A 16,983-nucleotide genomic window follows, 5' to 3' on the forward strand; every position below is an offset into this window, starting at 1 on the left:
TTGTATAATAATTCACTCATACTCATTGGTTGGTCACCCTTTCGCAGTAGACATCTTGCGCAGGTACCTCATATGTTTCATCATCAGATTGAGGTAATTTAATAACATATATTTTTTATAAATATTTTTCTGACTTTCGCCGCCCACCGAATCCTGCCGCCCGGGTGTTTCGCACCCGCGACACCTTCGTCCCTGGCTGTCAGGATAATTCGTCCGAAAATCAGAAGACCGTTTTCAGACTTGATATCGATATTTTCCTATCTCTTCACGTAATGCTAAGCATGCACTTTTGTGATACAATATACTGCAAAGCAACCGCGCATAAGGTCCTGGGCTAAATCCCATCCGAATCAAAAATTAAATGTTGGATTAAATAAAAAATAAATTTATATAATAATCATAATGGCATAAAGGGTCAACACACTTTAACTATCATCGCACACTTTCACAACACACACACACCATTCGTATAATGCAAATTTGACATAAACGTAAACATGACGTTTTAAACGTTGCAATAACTTGTATCTACATAAACGTCAAATTTTGCAAGGCATCAAATATTTACTTTTACAGAGGGTCCACTGTACAAAAATGGACATACAATATTACAACAGATAAAACCAGACTATTCTGCAGCATTCAATATATTTTTATCTCGTTTAAAAGCGAGTGTTTTAATGAAAAACCTGGTTTTTTTGATGTCGTTATGTGAATATTTTTACACATGACATAACAAGATAGGCGTTGTCTTCAATACGCTGTTGACCTCAGGCTCAGACGTGCCTTGCAACACATCACTTTCAAAACAAAACAAAATAAAAAATAAACGCTATGTGTAACTATAAAATGTTTATTGTGAAATAAGTTTTCCTTTTTTGACACATTTATTTACATTGACAAGCCATAATAATTTAATAAAGTATACATACTAATTTTGTTCATTTTGCTGCGTTATGTTTTTTTCGGTTTCACAATAAATTCGAATTCGATAAGAATTCGATATTATTTCGTGTTCTTTTTGGTTATACTTACTTCTTTTGGCGCGTTTGGGAAAACAGATCAGTGGGTCTATTCTATACTTATCGAACACTAAATTGATAAATAGTATCAAACTTAAGGTAGGTTTGTATCAAAATATTAGCACTTATTGTAACAATTACACGAAGCTGGTTTTTATTGGCGCAATAAGTGCGATATTTTAACAGCAGCAAGATAGGTACAAACCTACCCTAAGTTTGATAATATTTATCACTTTATCACTTCAGCGGTCGATAAGCATAGAATAGACCCACAGAGTGTAGATATTTTTGACGTGTGACATGTAACACAAAATTTATTTTATCACACGAAAAAAAAGGCACTCGGTTGGATTCAAACCACCGATTGCTCGGTTATCAGCCGAACGCACTGCCTTTACGCCACAGTATGATAATGCAATCCTGACGATTATACAGTATAATAATAATAGTTAAGAATTGTTCCGTTGCCTAGGCAGCGAATTTATTATTGTCGGCCATTTGAAATTCCTTACGTAAACAAACGATTAAACGTCAGAGTGACAGTTGGTACTTTAAAAATAAAAACAACGAGAAACCATTATGTAATTTAGTAATAGGTATAAGGTTAAAGTGTATAGAAATAAACCTACGGCGTTCCAATAAGCGATCCTTTATCTTGAGAGTGAATTTAACAAGATAATAATTAAGAGTTAGTCAAAGAATCTAGTTTATCACAAGTTTTGTTACGCCAAAGAAGTATAACTTCTAACGCGCGTACATAAGTTACACACACCGATTTTTTTTCGGTTTCACAATTCAATTCATTTATTCAATTCATTTATTTTTTTAACATATTGTGGACATTACAAATTATAAGTTTAAGACGTTCACAACATGACATTTAGAAACAAAGATATATAAATATAACAGTATTACATAAAAAAAGAGATATATCAGTAGATGAATTAGATAGGTACAAGGAAGTACACCGGATGAGTTAAGCAGACCCTATTTTAAGAATTTATAAAACAACATCCACCTAAACTCATCCCCGAAACAAACATGGCATTCATAAGCTACAAAAGAAGTTGTTTACTGTAATGAACGCTGGTAGGTACCTACGGACTTGACAAACCTTGGATTTTTCAACCATATGCGTGGATAATTTTTCATTATTGTCGGCAAAAACATCAATTGAATACCGTTGAGTAGAAAGGTGCTATATGACAAAAATCAAAAGTGTGGGAAATTTTAATTTTATTTGTTAAAAACATTTATTAATTTTTTCAGTAAACTTACAATGCAGCTCCGATATTACGCTTCATATACTCGAACAACATCTTCTTAGCTACGTGTTAAAACTGTGAACTAACAAGCTCCTCTCATTTTTAACCGCAATTCCATTATAAACTGACAAGCTCCTCCCATTTAGTCCACAACAGCGCCTTCCGGCTTTTGCTTAAATCAGGGGGCACTGCCATTTGTTGATCGATCATAAAATGTTTTCTATACTTCTGGAGCCATAGCCCTTTTACAATTTAACGCATGATAGTACTTGGGACCCATTCCACGTAAAATATGTTTTTCTGTATTTTTGGTACTTTGCACATTTCTACTCAACGGTATTCAATTAGGTAGGTACTTAGACACTTAACTAGTGTCATAAACGTAATCCGACCCCGGCGGCATCCTGTCTGATCGGATTTTATTGCTTAGGGTCGAAATGTTTTTAAACGATCGACACATTGACAGTATTTTAGCTCGGATATCCGATAATTTGCTCGTTATATCAGTGAATAAATGTATGGAGACAATCATAAACCAAAATGTCAACGAATGTTTCCTCATTACATCCGAGATCTCGCTATTTCCGTGATCGTAATAACCGAGTTCGACTGTATAACAATATGGAGTTTTCAGACATACTATTTATATATAAAAAATGACGTACCTAAGTAATTGTTTACAAAATGCATTAATGACTCGTCTGGTTTTTTTCCAAAATAACCACAAGCTTGTTTTTAATTTAAAAAAAAAACCTGACCATCTCATTAATTCACATAGATTCACGAGCAGTATTTTGACATTTTGACATTTCAAACTTCCTGTTTAGACAAACTCACTTGGTTATATAAATCACAATTTCCTCTGATTACGGAACACACCAAGGATTGGTTGTTATTCACTCCGCTTCTGTAACTAACCTACCATTGAAGATGCTAATTGGGAGGGCAATAATAGTAGCGTTCAACCGAATTGCTTCGAATTGCGATATATTCCACTTGCGTGAGTGATTTTATATAGGCGTTGTTTACATCACTCGATTCGATTAGGCATGTCTACGTGCTCAGACAATGGTGGTTGCACAACGTTTTTGGTGTATTCAATTATACACAATAGAAACATATTGTTTCTGTACGTTGGCGCATTGAAAGATCGCTTTCATATTCGGCTTCGTCTATATCAGGGATCGGGACTCCCCAGACTTCAAAGTAACCAAGAAGAAACCCTGATGACAGCACACAGTTTTGGAACCGGCTGACATCCATCTACCGTAAAAACAAAAATCTGTTATTAATTCAGCCTCCACTCCTTTTACGATCAAAAATGATCTTGAAATGTAAAATACTATTTTGAAGCATTTCGTCGCTTCAACCGTAACCTCCCCCAGCACTTTTCCGACTACATTCTTCATGCCCAGATACTTCGAACTCTAGCGATAATCACAATATGACCTGCAGCTATAACTATGGTAGGTACTATCCTACGAGTTATTGAGATAATAGTTATCGACTGCGCGTGGCCTAACAGTTAGTTATAATTATTAGGTAAAATCATTAATGTCCATTTCACCAGTCCACCAAGCCTGTTCGACAACCAAATCATTAGGCCATTAGGACCACGATCCTCAATCATGAGATTATGAAGAAGTAGCAGTAATATTACATTCACCTAAATATTTTTTTTTCGTTACTGGGCATACAGGTGGGAGGGTACGGAACTGAACACCCTCATTGTGAGTACGCGCTTGTATGACGTTGGTATGGACCCCACAAGGGGGGGGGGCTGACTGACAGTGCTCAAGCCTGGGGGCCCGGGGTCAGAAGGGGCCCAGCGTGGCGAGTCGACCAGATATGTAAGATAAACACACATCACAAATTTGCTTTAATAGTGAAAAATGTCACATACGGCGCTATTTTACTTCGATATTGTTATTATATTAAAATATATGGTTGTCTGATACAATTTTTCATTGTGTGTCGATACTCAGCAACTCCATAATTCAAATGGGTGTATTACAAATACACCCTAATTTTACTGAATATACAATTTAGAAAACACTACTGTAAAGAGTCATACCAACTTTACCTTAGCGATAGATAGGGGGGACCGCCAAAGATCCTAGCCTGGGGGCCCGCTTCAGGGTGTGGGGGCCATGGACGTAGGTATAACGAGAAGTTTTTATTACACAATCTTTGTTACCAATATCATCCACCATCTGATATATTGTGCATAATACATGTTGGATTACAACAATGAACTATGAATACCGAATACCTATTATCCACTATAATAGTGCGAGACCCAATTGGAGCATGTGCGCGAGGCCCTATGTACGAAGGGCTGATATTATAATATTATAATCCCTTCAATTACGGCCACTTTAGGTACTTGAAATAACTATATATTTTAACAATTTACTGAATTATACATAAATAACAGCACTACCTTTTCTTGAAGCATCATTTTTTATGACTGGGAATGTCTCAGAAGCAGTTAATCAAAACTGAGGTCGCCATGCACTCAAATGTGGTTTACATAAAGGCAAAATTAATGAAAGCTAATACAGAACTGCCGAACAATATAAGTGAAGAGATCTTCACGTTGGCAATACGGCGCCGTAAATTTAATAAATGCAACAAAATTGGCCTTTGGTTCGTTGGGCCCAACAGCTGGTTGAATTGACCTGAGCAGCTCTTCCCTTTCCGTATATGTTCTAGGACATTCCCAGAGGATGCGGTTTGCATCTGTATTTATTTTCTCCGCCACATGGGCGTCATGATGAACGGGTAACAAAACCATGTTCATAGAGCCTGGCCAGCGAAGCCGAAGCCACCAATTCCAGCCAAGAAGTGACTGGCACAAGAATCTAGAGACAAAGCGGTTATCTCCATTCGCCATTTGATATTTGGAAAGAAGCCTTTGGTGGATGCATCCCATTTCTCTGCCAGATCTTTAACCCTGCATCCAGCATCATAAGACGGATAGTCAGCTTCCTCGTGAATAGTTTTTCAATATCAAGGCGATAACAGATAATCCTTCGACACCAAAATAGCGTATTAATTTTATGCACCCAATTCTTGAAAGTGTTTTTCTGGACATCCTTCTTAGAAAACACTAATTGGACCAAATCGGTTCAATTGCCCTAAAACTGGGCCTGGCTATTATTAGAAATGTAATGTCACCGCTAAAACAGCTGTTTTTTTTGCTATCATGAAATAATGTCATTTCGATTGCGGCCTGAAAATTATATACCTACCTGTGTGATACCAAGTCAAATGATAAACACAAAATTATAATAACAATAATACGTTATTGTTTATTTATAATTATAACCAAATGACTGCTATCTTGGTGTCAAAAAAAACAACAAAATAATTATTATTGAATGTCAAAACACCTACCGATCCGTTTCACAAGCACACGTCGAGATTTCATGAGCTATAAAGACGTGCCGAATTATTAAATACTGGGCAGTCTTTCTTAAAGTCATCATCATCATCAGCTTGAATTTATCCACTGCTGGATGAAGGCCTCTTCAAGCTGCTTCCACTTCGCTCGGTCCTGTGCATTGCGTTGCTACGTACTTCCGCAGAACTTTATCATTTCATCGACCCAGTGGCCTCTAGGTCTACCTTACGGACGTTTTGTACTTCTTGGATACCACTGGATGACTAGATTTGTCCAACGATTGTCTCTTCTTCGAGCTATGTGTCCAGCCCATCTCCATTTAAGGCTTTTAATAAACCCTATTACATCGCAAACTCTTTCTGCTTCCTTATCCACTCATTTCTCTTTTTGTCCTTTCGCGTTATGTCCAGCATGCACCTCTCCACACCACGTTTCTCAAAGTAAGTATATTTTGTTATATTATTGTTACAAGTTACAACCATACTTCTGACCACACAAACATAGACCCCTCGAAACTAACCCGCCCTGCACCACACTCGGTCTTAATCGAGCGTATCACGAGGCCCTACGTTTGATGTGAGTTTTAGTTAAGTGTCCCTCGAGTACCACTGTATAATGGCATTCGACCAGCGGTTGTCCATTAGCCGAGCGACATGTCCAGCCCATTGCAATTTCGTCTGTTTAGCGATCTATCTATCACCTACCTATCTATCTACCTATATATTTTCGGCTATCTCAGTGCAACACCAATTTTTTAATAAATGGCAAACACAATATCATCCACTGGAGATTATAGCATTTCCACGAAACATACTCTCAAACAGCGGTTTTTTAGGTACGTGGCGGTCTGAGGCGCAGATTTTCCCACCTTAGTGATTTGTGCGATATACTACCATTGAGTTTTACGTACAATATGTACAAAAATAGGATATTATGTTGCCAGCATTTTCAAACGAAGCGACCGCATCGTCTGCTTCACGGAAAACAAACCGCCACTGCTCTCAAAAGTTGTAATATTATAATACAATAAGTTAGTTGTAATTGTTACAATAAATGCTATGTTTTAACAGCATTTCTCTTGGCTGTGCTAAATTTTAGAGCGAGATAGACAATTTTTACTGTTTAGACGGCTAACTTATTGTAATAATTATAATACTTCGATACAAACGTATGAAAAACTACTCTCGATAGCTGCCGATAGCAGTCTTGTGTATAGAATAGATGCGAAGTTCCTTAAACCCGCCACTGGAAAGACGGACACCACCATAAAGCAAGAAGACGTATCTTTTAAAAATATGTTGTAAAATGGTGTTGATCAGTTGTTTTAATATTATATATTAGTTCAGGGCCCCTACAAGCGTAAATACGACCCTGAGAAATTATATTATATTAATCTATCATGTATCAAATGATAATAATCCGAAATGAAGTAGGCGTTGTAAAACCGGTATGTAAACAAACATATTATTAGAGACAGGGCAAAGAAAACTCGTCAACAAATACTTGACTGCTGTTCTGATGATGGTCGCTCGCGAAATTATTTGCGTGGAGTTTGGCACGTAACAGCGTTCGACGCTCGGGATGTGATGACCATGATCGGAACAAGCTGGGATTGTTTAGTGCCGCGACTGGCGCGTTTGGAGTCGTTGACCATTAGATATAATTAACGTGTTATTTAAAGTGGTAATTAAAAGGTTAGCAGTGATTGTGGTGAAATCTTTTCAACCGCCCAAGATGACCGAGCGGTATGAGATTCGAATCCCGGGTCTGGCAAATACGCAATATAAATATTATTCTTCAATTTGTGTTTGGAGTCAGAGTATGGATCAACAGATTAATAAATTATATAGTTCAGATAGGCTATACCCCAATACACTACATTTTTACGCAGGGTTTAGAATGTCCTAAGAAAACGAACCAAGCATTATAGACGAGCAATAGTGTGTGTTGCAACCTTCAAACACAGTTACATGTAAATTGTACGTAAAACAGTTCACCGTAGCACAGTTCGCAGTTAGCTTTCTTATCGGATAGAGATTACCGTATAGACGGTCTCCAATTTTATTAGATTTAATATTTTCATGGCTGATTTTGGCAAAATTCATGAATTCAAGAATCAAAACCTAACCTAACCTAACAAATAATTCAGTATATCGGATATTTTCAAAATTTGTTTGATGCTGGCTTCCCGTATACCGACAAGAACCGTATTTTATTTAGACATTTTTATGTCAGTATAGAGGTTGGACGGTCTTTAATATAAGGCCATATATTTCCGATACAACATTTCACGGTGAAGTGTGATTCGGCGAACTGCATACGTACCTACAAATTTCCGGACACATTCTAAGTCTGCCTAGGGAGGCATTTTGCCTATGGACGTCACTGCAGAGGGAAACTCATTCCCTATTTTTAGTTCCCTGGTTTTGGGACATTTGTGTGGTACAAAGTAATGACGAAGGCATGGTCACCACATTGAAAAGGCCGGCGTTACAAATCGGAATGTGCGTACGGCACACAGAAGAAAGTGCTGCGACCCAATTTGAATCTTCTTTACCAATGCTAATAATATTAATTGTAATTGATTATTTTATTTAAATCTTTCACTCAGGCGCGCACACAAACGTATTGTTGGGGGGGGGGGGGGTTCATTTAAAAAATCAGTATTCATATTATTTTTTTAACGATTTTTAAAGCGTCGGCAGGGATAAGAGAATTTAACAGGTGCCACTGACTTCCACATTTACCGCGTGCCCGATGATAGTTTCTTGTTGCATCAACGGCGGAATACCGCACTTTTCCAGGTACATTCCTCATACCCAGGCACCCCACTTTGACTACAGTGATAAACACCAGACCTATAGATTATAAGGGTGTTCATCTTTGAGTTATTACGAGCTGTGCACGAGTGGTTATCGAATGCGCGTGTTTTAACGGTCATAATAATTATTTGTATCATTTTTATCAGTGTCCGTTTGTATCGTCCGTGCTGTCTTATCTTTTAGACATGCTATGCTATATCGTAGGGACAATGGCGAGGGGAGTGGAGCTGTCCAGAAGGCTGTTCGATTGCAGTGCTGACTCCGTCAAATCAAAGGAGAAGCCATTATAAAACCCCTATTTTTCCCTGTTCTTTTTCTTTTCTTCCTTCAGACCCACGACAAAGGGCCACGTGCTCTTCATTAATTGGTAAACAAACACTAGTCCTACTACAGATGACGAGGATTAAAGGTCGTTTGGCCGCAGTGCCTCACATTATATCTATACTTATAAAGGTAATTGGATTGAAATTAGATATCCAGTTCATCCGGATCATGATCGTCACTCATGATGTCTTGATGAATAATAAAAAGAAACACTTTTCCATTTATCTAAATAAGTTGTTTTTTTTCCATCTCTGGGACAACCCTTCCCTTGCGTGCGCACCTGCTTTTACCGCATTGCACGGCACTGGCTATTTAGGCTAATAGATACTATTTATTATCATTATCAGTACCTCTACTAATCTCATCTTTATTATTGGGTATTGTGCATTGCCAAATGAAGGCCTTGACAGGCACATTGACGCGGTCAATTACCTAAAATGGTAATAGCCACAGGTGCTTCGTTAAGCATGGTCATAACGTTATGACTTATTACGTACCTATCTACTTGCCACTGGGTCATGCATCAACCTCGGAGAACATCTCGAGCACAAGGTCGCGCCATATGCTACAATTATTTTCATCTTAATTTATTGACAATTGATGCGGGGAGATATTAATATTTAGACTGCATCTTATAGAAACTGACATTCCGACGAAGTCGGAGGGCAAACGAAGGTCTGGGTTGAGATCGAGTTGTATTCAAGAGCTTGGCAGCGAATCCACCGTGGGTCCAGCGCTCGAAATGGAAAAGTTTACGAACCGTAGCGGTCGACCATTTTCTAAAGATATTTACAATATAGTTATTAAATTTTATAAAAAGAAGCGTGTTAGATTTTCTATTATATGGCCTATCTAGCTCAGATGGTCAACATATTTTTTTCCACGAGACGGAGCGATAATTTTACCGATTTCACGAACCGGTAAAACGGCACTCCGGTCCATTTCGAGCACTGATCGTGGCCAGTCAAGAATTGACTGGTGTAGTGGTCAGGAGTCAAACCGGTTATCTCCAATCGCGAACTTTTGAACAGAACAAATATATATTATATTAATGTGTTGAGGCCTCCCATTTTCGCTCCCAGGTCTTCGTCGCCGCGTCCAGCGTCGTTCGACGTATTGTCAGCTTCCTCATTGATACTTTTTCAGCATCCAGGTTTGGAGGTGAGGAAACAACGGCTTTCACACCTTTGAAGATCGTTTTGTGGATGCACATCGCACCGTGTATCTGTATAACCTGCAAGTCAAGAGGAAGGACCCCAGCCAGGAGAAGGAGCGAGTCCGTGGAGGTTGAACGGTAGGCCTTGGTGAATGACAACAGCGCATGGTGCTGTCCACTTAAGATAATATGTAGGTAGATCTAATCAATTGTGAAAGTTGCGTAACTATCAATACGCCAACCCAACACAGAAATCACACGATTTTGGGTATTTTTAATCCCCCTCCCCATCGTCATATAACCTTTTATCCTCCAGTCTATATTGCGTCACATTTTTGACACCCCCTTCCAGTGCTCGAAATTGAAAAGTTTACGAACCGGAGCGCTCGAAAATTTTCTGGGAATATTAACAAGGTTATTAAATTTTATGTGTATTTTATAAACATAAGTGTGCTAGATTTTTTGTTATATTTATGGCATATCTAGCTCAGACGGTCAAATTATTTTGTCCATGAGACGGAGCGATAACTTTACATATTTCACGAACCGGAACGGCGCTCCGGTCCATTTCGAGCCCTGCCCCCTTCCCATAAACGTTAAAAAACAGATTTAAAAAATATATATTTATCCTTATACCTATCTCCGATCCCCAACATTGTGTTTTCTGATGTTATATATTTTTTGTTTAGTTTGTGATTTTCTTTTTGTTGTTTTTCTGACACCCCCTCCCTCTTTCGTCACAAATCAGACCCCCCCCCCCTAGAGCGTGACGTCATATATGGACGGTCCCATAGGGAGAAATGGGGGCTAGGATCCGCCCTGAGTTGTTGGCCCACTTATGATAATTATGTATAATTTTATTATATCTATGGTAAAAGTTCTCTGTTTTCTTTAATATTGTATGAAATGAAATGGTACTTACATAACACTACAATTCTTTCCCGTGCGATCCTGGTGGTTTTATAGATAATTTTTTTTCTTCTTTTTCATCCACACATATTATGGACACCACATGGCGCCTCCAAGAAGCTCGCCAGTCTACTTGTGTCATTCCAGCGGTTACATGTAAATTGTACCCTATTACTTGCCGTGAGCTTACTTATCGGAAAGAGCTGACCGTATACTATACGGTCATCTCTATTTTCATAACCGATTTTGGCAAAATTCATGAATGAAAACCTAACCTGACAAATAATCTAGTATATCGGCTATTCTCAAAATTTGTTTGCCGCTGGCTTCCAGTAAACCGACAAAAACCGTTTTACTAAGAAATGAATTTTATCTCAGCACTATACGACCCAAAGAGGTTGGACGGTCTTTAATATATGACCATATATTTCCGATACAACATTTCACAGTGAAGTGTGATAACAGCAAACTGCATACGTACAAATTTCCGGACACGCATTCCAGCATCCCATATACACTCTATGGATAGTATTTAGCAACCTTACAGGACGTCGGAATCTGATTGAATTGAAGTACAGCCAAGCTAGTTTGAAGTTCTCTTCAGGCGTTCGCAGCATGTCCAACGTCACCTCTTACCTCTCAGCGTGATGAAGTTCTCTTAAAGTTATACCACCGCAAACATCTGTTGTTAAAGCTCAGTATATGTTTGCTACCGTAAAGCAGCATTGTCAGAATTCAAGCGTCGAATAAGCAGCATTTGGTTTTAACTGAGTACAGTCGTGAGTCGTTTGTCAGTGAAGTCACGATGGCCGCAAGGCTTAAGCGTCGTGGATCCCAGGCTCTACGTGTCGACTTATAATGTCATGGGTCCCAGGTTCGAATCTTGGGTCTGGCAAGTACACATATTGTTTTTCAATTCGTGTATGAGTCAGATTATGGACCTAATAGGTTGAGCAAGTGGCTGACATCCATTTCTCGTAAAAACAAAATCTGTTGAATAATACAAACCTTCACTCCGTGGTGGCCCATATGATCTTATTAGGATCGGACATGGTCGGAAGAAGACAGTCGTTAGTCTCGGACACTCCGCATCGAGTTGAATGTCGATCCAGACATTTCCATTCGGATAGTGAGCTCTCCTTGAAAAATGCCATTTCTCGTGATGTGTACCCCATGTATTTTTCAAAAATGAATGAGAAGTGTTTTTATTATTATATTGTGTACCTACTCAGAAATATATCATTATCTAATAGTTTTATTGTTTGATTAAAACACTAATCTATTGAAAATAACAAAAATGTCAAACGTATTATTGACGATTTTGCACATAAACATTGAAAACAATGACAAATTTAGGACAAATGATATCAAATCTTGTTTTTGCCTGTAATCAATGAAACATGTACCTACCTACCCACAATAAAATCTTACCTATTTTTGTAGACATGATGAAATTAAAATAATTTTTATCTTCTCTTAATGGAGAGACAACACTAGACATTAGACCAGTGATTGTCAATCAAGGTTTGCGTCGTGTTACCGGTTCAGAGAGAATTCAAATGCTTGTGAAATGAAGTACAATTTTAAACGATTTGCTAATGAAACAGAGATAATGGTCAAATAAATGTATATTTGTCTTGACTCGTTACCTGACCAACATGGGCATGTGGCGGAGAACTACAGGATGGAAGCCACATCCTCTGGGAATGTATGAGGGAACAGATGCTCAAGTTGGGCCAACCAGCTGTCGCCGCAAAGACCGATTTTATTCCGTCTTACTGCAGACGTGAAGATCTCTTCACATAGTTTTGTATGTCTGTATTTCTAAGTAATAATATAGTCTGTATTGTTTTTTGTACTATATATTTACTAATTAGAAGCTTGTATCTGTTGGTTCACAATACTCCTCTCTCATGGGCAGTTTTATTAGAAAGTCTCTGTAAAATCAGTAAATGCATGGCTAGCAGTCTTGAGTAACTGCTCCTGAGACATAAAAAATTGCTGATCCTTCACAACGAAACGCAGGGACTCGTGATACGCTTAATTAAGACCAAGTGTGGTGCGCAACGGGCTGGTTTGGAGGGGTCTATGATTGGCTGGACTAGGCTATATAATGTGGCAAGTATTATGGATCATATGAGAAAAGATATGGCTTCATAATAATACAGATAACATCTCAGCGTGATGAGAGGCTGTTTGGTTCACTTTTTTATCTCCTTGTTACTTCCCGCACACCCAGCATCCGTAGCAAATATCTGTTCTCAAAGCTCAGTATACGGCTGATCTGAGCCGCCGTAAGGTACCATAAAACAGTAACAAAAAAATACCCGTAATATAATTATTTATTATTGATTTTTGTATAGTGAGGGTTATCCATCTCTCTTATCTCCGGGAATAAATGCTGGCATGCCTGCAAGCGACTGGTGGGGTCGAAAATTCTAGGCCGAAGAAGTAAACTTCTAATTTATAAAACAATTATAAGGCCAGTGATCACTTATGGCTGTGAGACTTGGTGCTTAACTCAAAACGAGGAAAACAAATTAGCTGTCTTCGAGCGCAAAATCTTTGGACCCACGTTGGAAAATGGGAACTACAGAATAAAAATGAACCACGAGTTGGAAGAGTTGATTGAACAGCAAACAATCATAAGATACTGTAAGTCCCAAAGACTACGATGGGCGGGACATGTGGAGAGAATGCCTGAATTTAGAGCGCCAAGGATCATGACGAAGTGGCTACCCCAACGGAAGAGACCCAGAGGCCGTTCAAGAAGGAGATGGGCTGACGCCGTAAAAGTGGACTGGCTTCATATAGGAAGACCCGGTAACTGGAGAAATGTGGCGAGAGACCGGAGTGAGTGGAGAGCGGTTGTAGAGGAGGCCAAATCCCACCCCGGGAAGCCGTGGAAGAAGAGGGTTATCCAAAGCTATCAAGTGTAGTCAGTGGCACCCCGCCTATTATGCACCACGATACGTTGTTTTAACGGCGATTCATCCACTTTTTCGGTTAAATTCCTCTTGGCTAGATATTACACGCTTTGATTCCAGCGATGTATACCTGCCCAGCAGCTGCAACTGGTGGGATTAGATACTTTTTCTTTTGATATGATGACCGTAGGTAGAATGCTCACGGTCAGCAGAGCTGACGCGCTACGCGCATGGTTGCCACCGATGCTGCTTAGCGCTAAGAAATCAGTTTTATTAGGAAACGCTGCATTGTGATAATACATATTCGCCGATCAGTGCCGACCATGAGCCTGACTGGTAAATCAGCCAAAGACCCACACAAACAATATAAAAATTAGACGGACCATCGATTATAACAGTCGCATTACTGTAATGTCACCTTAGGTTACCTAGCCCATAGAATCATCAATAATACATATAATTGAAATTATCCTAGTAAATACATATATAATTGATAGACATCCGTCAGATTTCGTTTACCTATCATAAATTATAAATGCACATTTCAAACAGGGCGTCGTATTCCATTACGAACAAAAAAGATAGATCTAAAAGTAAGTGCGATAGAGAGAGACATACTCAACTGTAAGAAAGACACATGAAGTAAGGCGTGAGACCGAGATAGAGTCCATATTCTTTATACTGGCGTGCGGTTTCCCCTCCCCGCTTCAGCATATAACACTGCATTCCCTCTCGTTCCCTCCCATTGAAAACTGGCAACAGCGCGATGACAGAATGCTTTCCGTCCGCGAGCGACGTGACGTGAACGCCAGTATAAAGAATATGGACTCTAGTATTATGAATTGTAAGCTATAAGAATATATAGAAATCTAAGTTTTGATATCTTTTTAAATTATTTTATAGATGAAACAAATAGGAAATAATGATGACTTAGTTATGTTGCCGTTTTCCGTTTACTTAATGTAATATTTATTTATTTATTTAAGAAAACAAAACATTATGGATATAACAAATCTAAATTCAAGATGTTTACAACATGAGATTTACATTATAACTAATATTACCCTCACAAGAGAGAAGAAAATATTTATAATAATAATAAATAAACATAAATACAATTTTAGACAGAAAAATAAATTTTCGAATACAAAATACATAGCATTGACAATTTCGTACGGTAACCCAAGGTGACATTACCGGAACAGAAGTAATTTATTAAAATTGTAAAGGGAAGGTTAACCTCTGCATGAAAATAAAAAAATAAAACAATACATTTCAAATTATACACGATCCAATTTTATTTATAAACATGGCAACATAAATATACAAAAATTCAATAATAACTATACATTGATTTTTTCCTCATTTAAAAAAGCGGATACAATTAATAATATACCTATGAAAAATAAATAATATTTTAAAGTCCGTAGAAAGATAAGTCTCGGTTTAGACATGGCAGAGACATTTGTACAAGCATGTTATATTATTCGTTCACACACGTTCGCGCGGAACAGCAGTCTATTAGACAACCGCCGAAAAATAGGTCCAGCTTAGAATATGTTGTGATAATGGAGCGTTTGGGCGCAGAATTTTTTATTGATGAAACGGAATTCGTGGACATATTTGCGGATAGAGGGCAGCTCATTGGAAAAAAGGCTTTACCCGGGTATTTATCTAATACTATGGCCTCCAAAGGGGGGCTGACAGGGCTCTAGCCTGGGGGCCCGACGAGGCGAGTCAAGCAGATAACTGAGATAAACACATCACAAATTTGCATTAATAGTAAAAAAAAGCTATTTTCTTTCGATGGTTTTATTATATAAAATTATGTAGTTGTACGATACAATTTTTAATTGTATATCGATACTCGACAACTCCATAATTCGGCTCTATGTTACGACCGTACACCCTGGTAAGCGTCAGATTTTTTTAGTCTACACTTGAAAGTATCTAAATGCCATTTTTTGAGCATAGACAACCATGGCTATCCAGCTATTATAATCGTAGACAATAAAAATAACCGCTATTATAAGCGAAGACAATAATTACGGTCACAGAGAACAGTGAAATATTAATTAACTTAATACCTAATTAACAATACAATTATTATTACGGCTATTATATGGCTTAAACGCTATTCTAAGCGTAGACAATAAGAACAAATATAAAAATCTTTTACAACGAATAAAATTCAAACATTTTCAATTAGGTACCTAATAAAATTCGCCGTTTTCAAAAATTAGTATAGCATATTAGAGTTCGCCAATGCATTTCATAAAATTTAAATAATTATAAAGTAACCTTTGACACAAAGACACTCGTGCATAAACCTTCGTTTAAAAACGCTCTAAAAAGGTAGGTAAGTATGCGAAAATAAGGAACATTTTTTAAAATAACGTTATAGCTGATAACAATATTTTTTATATAAAATTTTGTAACTAAACGATATTGTTATTATTTCAGATAATTTCGACTCAAATTTAATCAATAAAATAAGAAATACGAGTGAAAATAGCTTGAATTGTTCTTATTTACTCTTTGATTAGTGATTGTTTTTATAAGATAATAATATTTATCTATAGTCAGTATTCCGTATTTAATTTGTATTCATTTAATTAAATGTATAATAAATAAAACAGGCTCCAGTTTATGATATTTAACATTTCGCTTCCACAAACAAATGGCCCGGTCAAATAGCCTAGATAAAACGGCTCAAACTGATTGAAATTAAACGTCACTGGTTTTCATTAAAATGCCACTTTTCCTACTTAAAACTTACCTTTCGGCATAATATACATATCATAAATATGCATGAAGCGTGTTATCTTTCATATTAAATATTATACCAAACTCACCTCGTATTTTTTTTTAATCTTAATTTTCTCGGTTATGCGTTAATACGGAATACTGACTATGGATATAAATTTTACAATCTTATAAGAACAATCACTAATCAAAGAGTAAATAAAAGCCATTAAAGAAATTATAACAATGTCATTTAGTTAACATGGCTCAATTTTATATATAAAATATTGTGATCTATAACGTTATTTTGAAGAATGTTTCTTATTTTCGCATACCTACTTATCTATTTAGAGCGCTTTTATATGAAGGTTTAAGGCTCGCACAAACCAACGCGAATATTCACCAAG

This window comes from Rhyacophila brunnea, unplaced genomic scaffold, assembly GCF_057557595.1.
Source record: "Rhyacophila brunnea isolate RB1 unplaced genomic scaffold, BYU_Rbru_1.0 scaffold_13, whole genome shotgun sequence".
NCBI lineage: Eukaryota > Metazoa > Arthropoda > Insecta > Trichoptera > Rhyacophilidae > Rhyacophila > Rhyacophila brunnea.